This window comes from Zingiber officinale, chromosome 9B, assembly GCF_018446385.1.
Source record: "Zingiber officinale cultivar Zhangliang chromosome 9B, Zo_v1.1, whole genome shotgun sequence".
NCBI lineage: Eukaryota > Viridiplantae > Streptophyta > Magnoliopsida > Zingiberales > Zingiberaceae > Zingiber > Zingiber officinale.
Genome location: NC_056003.1, coordinates 79850521 through 79856736, shown reverse-complemented (window position 1 = coordinate 79856736; position 6216 = coordinate 79850521). Strand labels below are relative to the sequence as shown.

General features: G+C 39.4%; 1 pseudogene; it reads left to right on the top strand.

Annotated features, from left to right (window-relative positions):
• Positions 1-4998: 4998 nt before the first annotated feature.
• On the top strand, positions 4999-5096 carry LOC122025916 (annotated as a pseudogene).
• Positions 5097-6216: the final 1120 nt, after the last annotated feature.

Genomic DNA, 6216 nt, shown 5'->3' with positions numbered 1-6216 from the left:
CACTTTTCGCGTTGCGGAAACCCCGAATCACCCAAAGCCGTAGATCCGTGCAAGGAAAAAATTTCGAAAAAACAAATACGAGTTTTATACTATGATCTACAGTAGATCTACAAAGGAAAAACCATTTTACCTTCGATGCGTGCCCTTGCAAAATCCCGCTCGTCGAAGGTACTTGTCGGATCTCCAAAGTATCAAGGTAGATACTTCTCTAGCGATATCCACACGAACAAGGAGTGTCTCCCACACTCAAAGGATGGAGAAGAGAGCCCCAAGTGTGCTAGCACTTTCTAGAGCTCTCGAATGGGATTGGAAAGGAAGAAAAGAAGAAGGTATAAAAGAAATCTTATACACTCACTAGTAGTATCCTTCCTTTGTGACCTTCACTCTTCCTTTGCTCTTGGATTCACTCAACCATCTTCTCCTCCATGAAAAGTCACGGCAACCATCAGCAAGAAGGAGGAAGAAAACTAGGAAGAAGATGATACAATTACCACACATTAATCCACACTAAATGAAACCAATTCCACCTTTAGTGTGGCCGGCCACACACAATGTAACCCCCTCATTAATGTGGCCGGCCACATTAAAACCAAAGGGGAGAGTGTAACCCCCATGAGGTGGCATACCTCATGAGGTGGAGGTGATGTGGCAAGGATGAGTCATCCTTATGATGTGGCAATACATCAAGTCTAACTTGATATTTCAAATTCCATTTGGTCAAGTCAAAATTGACCAATTTCTTCCTTGTTGAGTTAAATCCAACCTTTGATTCAAGTCAATTTCAATTTAATGAATCTCAATTCATTAATATAAATTGACTCAATGAATCAAATTTAAATTAGACTCATTCAACAATTGAATCTAATTGAGTCTAACTCAATAAGTCTAATTCGAATCCAATCTTTGGTGCATCATATGAACCTAATCCAATTGGTTCATCATATGAACCTAATTTCCATCCACTTGTTCTTTGTGTGTCATCCAATAGGTTCTTGTAACGTTGGCAATGTTTCTAAACTCCTTTAGAAACATAAGCAATGAGCGGCATCTAGCAATACATCATTGCTACCCAAGTTACAAGAAATGTCGAGATCCAACATCACCTTGTGACTAGTAATTGTGACTCCTCACAATATGTGACATTGTCCTTCTATCCTAGACATCTAGATTGATCAATATGAGGCATAGACCGTGTCATCCTCTAATCAATCTAAATCTTGAACTCCAAGTAGACTAACTCGATCAAATGAGCTCAACATCTAATGTTGACTCATTTGGGCATGGCCATGCACTTCGTGGTCTAACTCTATCAAGAATATTGATGTCACTCCCGTCATATGGGAGGGATAGATCCCATCTACATCACTCACATCCCTCTGCATAATTTGTTACATACCCAGTAATCGCCTTTATAGTCCACCCTGTTACGGGTGACGTTTGACGAAACCAAAGTACATAACTCCTTATGTAGGGATCCATGGTGACTTCAGGTCTAAGGACTAATAGTCATACTAATAGCCACATGAGAAAGTATATGACACTCATATAACGATCCATGATACTTTCTCATGGCGGGTCATTCAGTATACATTCTCTAATGCATACCCATGTGTCAGCTTGATATCTCTATATCCATGACTTGTGAGATCAAGTCATCGAGCTGACCTACATGCTAGTCATATTGTATTAACATTGTCCCTGAATGTTAATACTCGACTAGGAATAAATTAGAGTAGTGTTCCCTATATCATCTCACTATCGATTCAACTAATCGATTGATATAGGTATGAACCTTCTACTCAAGGACGCTACTATACTTATTTTATCTGGCACTAATACAAATAAGCATAATAACCAAAAACCAAATGCCTTAATATATATATATAAGAATATGATATACATGAGTCCATACAATCATCAAAAGATTGGCTCTAGGGCTCTAACTAACACTAGGAACCCAATCATCCAATCTATATCATCTCTAATTCCTATCATATCTAAAATGGTTGGGTCCATATACATAGTACACACGATCTTTCTATTGACAAGAATTGCAAATCTAGTTACTTGATCATCATTTCTAAATACAACATTGAATTCATTATCGTTACCTTCGTCGTGTGATGTCCTCTTTCCCTTGCCTTTGACCGGTTGTTTCCCCTTATCCTTGCTTGGCTCCTTCCCCTTGTCTCCACTTGATCCACCACCACCCTTGTATAGTTTCTTCAAAATGTTGGACATAATGTCTAGTTTGAGTGGGGATGGGTACTATTTATGGTTGGAGGAACTAGATCTTGAGGAAATAGGTCTCAAAGAACAAGATCTTTGGTTAAGGAAATGGAGATCTTAGATCTAGGAGAAGAGAAGAATCTAGATCTAGGTGAAGTTTGTAGAGAAGGAAAAGTTTTAGACCTAGATCTGAGAAGTTTTGAGAGAAGGGTTGAAGAAGAGAGGGGTTTTGGAGAGAAAATGGTGTTAAGATGAAGAGGGTATGTGGGGGACACGACCTGGATCTGGCCGTGTATAGGAGACACGGCCTGGCAAAGTTTCTCCACACGGGTCGTGTAGATCTACACGGTCCCTTCCCTCCTTCTCGGATTGAGTCACACGGCCGTGCCAATTGGCATGACCATCTCCTTCTTCCTTACTGGTATCCATGCATGGTTGTGTCTGAAACACGGCCCCAACAACCTCCTCCTCTAGAATCAGCACACAATCGTATCAGATGACACGGCCAGTGCAGGCTTTTGCACTGGTTCCTTCACACGGTCGTGTGTGAGACACGGCCAAGAAGCTTTCCTCCTCTGGATTCTTCACACGGCTGTGTCTGGGACACGACCAAGAAATTCTCCTCCTCTGGATTCTTCACACGGTCGTGTCATGTAGACACGGCCCAAGCATTTCCCTTCTCTTCACCATAAGCCTGGCCGTGTGCAGCACACGACCATGCTCTATTTTACTCCAATTGACACTTCTCCTCCTTTTCTACCTCTTCCAACACTTCTATGCCCATGAAGAAGTCATGGCCAGCTCATGGAAGTGAAATTTCAACCTGAAAACAAAACAAAAACCAAGTAAAAATACTACTAATGAACAATAGAGACATAGAATGAAACTAACTAAAAAGAACCCTTAGGTCGCCTCTAAAGAAGTGCTTGTTTAAGATCTTTAGCTCAACCAATCTAATTACTCCTCTCTTTTCCTTTCCCTTGGAGGGCAGACATATTTGTCACTTTTGTTGGGAGGTCTCCTCCCAACATCTTCCACCACATAGTTTTCTTCATTTGGTGGCCTCCCATGAGGATGGAAATTCCATTCCTCCAATTTGTAAATGCTTGCCCTGCTACAAGCATTCAAGAGAGAAGAGACATGGTTAGAGGCTTTAGATAAATCATATTCCAACCATTCCTTACCGATTACCAAAGAAAGTTTATGATTCTTAACATCTATGATAGCTCCTGCTATAGCAAGGAATGGTCTTCCTAATATGATAGGGATTTTCGGATCCTCCTCCATGTCTAACACAACAAAATCGATGGGAATTATACTCCACCTACTTCTACCGGCACATCTTCAACGATACCCATAGGGTACCTGCAGGAGTGATCAGCAAGTTGTAGTGGCGTGGTAGTAAGTTTAAAGTTTTTGAGACCTAATTTATTACAAATAGAATAAGGAATGAGGCTAACACTTGCCCCCAAATCACAAAAAACCTTTTTAATAAATTCAGTTCCTATATTGCAAGGAATATAAAAGCTTCCGGGGTCTTTCAACTTTGGGGAAGTGTTCTTTTCAAAAAGAGCACTGCATTCCTCTGTAAGTGCAATGGTCTCTACTTCTCCCTTCTCTTATTCGACATGATGTCCTTCAAGAATTTGGCAAACTTGGGCATTTGAAGGATTGCATCAATGAGTGGTACTTCAACACATATTTCTTTCACCTTCTCCAAGAATTTGCCAAACTCTTAATCTTTCTTTAACATAATCAATCTTTGAGGAAAAGGGATTGCTATACTTTGATGGTTGAGTGGAAGAGTCTCTTCAACCTTAGTGGTACTCTCCTCATTAACTTGAGTATGATTTGGTGCTGGAGGAGAGAGCTCTTCTTCAGTGTGCATCCCTTTTGGAGCAGTCACTTGGAGATCTCCCAAGGTCCGTCCTAAGCTTAATTCTATTGCAGTGCTCCATGGAATTGACATCAGGTTTTCCAGGTAATTGTCCTAGTGCTCAAGAAGATGAGGAAGCTAGTTGGGCAATCTGACTTTCCAAAATCTTTTGATGTCTATCAGAATTATCCATTCTCTGAGTAAGCTTCAAAATGTCTTGTTTCATTTCATTCTGAGCTTGTTTCATTTCATTCTGAGTGGACATAATTTCTTCAAAAATCTTTTCAATTTTAGACATAGGAAAGCACTGAGAAGATTGTTGCTAAAAATTTTGTTGCCCAGTTTGAAAATTAGGCCTTGCCTCCATGGATGATCCTTGATCTTGGTTATTTCTGTAAGAGAAATTAGGATGACTCTTCCATCCAGGGTTGCAGATATTTGAGTATGGGTTGTTCTGCCTCTGATTGAAACCCATGATTGCATCGGATTGCTCTAATTGATTGATTTGTGCAGTTATAGCCCCCAATGGACATGAGTCATTTAAATGTGCAGAACTTTTACATACTTCACAAGAAGAAATAATGGCATTGGCTGTACTTGAGCTCGCTCCCATATTCTCAAATTTTTTTGTAAGAGCATCCAGTTTCGTAGCCAATAAAGTCACTGCATCAACATCAAATTTTCCTGATGCTTTTGTTGTTGGGTTCATACAAGAATAGCCACCACTTCTTTCATTAGCCCATTGATGGTGGTTTTGTCCTACGCTCTCGATTATCTCTTCGGCTTCATCTAAAATCTTATTTATAAGTGCCCCTCCAGCAGCTGAATCAAGGGACACTTTTGTATGATAGTTGATGCAGTTATAAAACATGTGTAGCACTAACCACCTTTCTAAACCATGGTGTGGGCATTGTCTGAGCATACTATTGTATCTATCCCAAGCTTCAAATAAAGATTCAGAGTCTTCTTGTTTGAAGCTTGCAATGAGATTCCTCATATGAGCAGTTTTACTTGGAGGATAAAATTTGTCAAGGAATTGTTGCTCACATTGCTCCCATGTGGTGATACTATTTGGAGCCAAAGAATTCAACCATTGCTTGGCTCTATCTCTCAAAGAAAACCCAAATAATAGTAGGTGCACTGCCTCTGAAGGAACACCATTCATTTTTATTGTGTCGCATATCTCATAGAAGACCTCTAAATGTTGGTTCGGGTCTTCATGCGGTCCTCTACCAAACTGATTTTGCTGCACCATAGATATAATTGCAGGTTTGATCTCGAAATTGTTTGCCTCAACAGAAGGCCTTGAAATACTAGATTGAAAACCCCGAGCATAAGGTGCTGCATAATCCTTTAGTGGTCTATTCGTCATAATAGAATGTTTTTGTTCTTCTTGTTGTATTTGCAGAATTTTTCTTCTATGAAATGTTCTGTCTATCTCAGGGTCTAGAGGAAGAAGTTCTCCTGCAAAGTTAGATCTTCGCATACACAAGAACAAGATAGTAAGATATGTTCACGAAAGAAAAAGAAAGAGAAAGACTAAATCAAAAGAAAACAGAGAAAAGTTAGACAAGATGTTAGAATAAAAAATGCAGAATTAGAATTACAGCAGAAAGAAATTGACAAGAATGTTATACAAGAAATAAAAAACTTATGAAAATAGAATTCTAACAATTAGTTACAACTATGCAAACGAAAGGAAAAGTTATGTCTAGTCTAACTCAATTGATAATTCCTAATGTTATAGCGCAGTCCCCGGCAACGGCGCCAAAAACATGTTGACCTCCACAAGTGTACGGAAATGTCGCAAGTAATATAAAAGATTATTGTATCCACAGGGACTGGAATAAGCACTAAGAATGTCTCAAAGTGAATTAGCTAGACAACAAATCAATGGATTGACTAAGTCTAAGTGTAACTATGAAAAGTAACAAAGAAATAAAAGAATAGAAAACAAGGAATAGGGCAATGATAAGGGATATTCTAGGAGTTTTGGTTTCTTTGCAAGGTTCTTCAATGTAAATGATCTATCAAATCCTTTTTCTCAATTGTCCATCATTTGTAGAAGGTTGTCGGTTCTCTCTTGCAATAGAGAACCGACCTAGGACTGA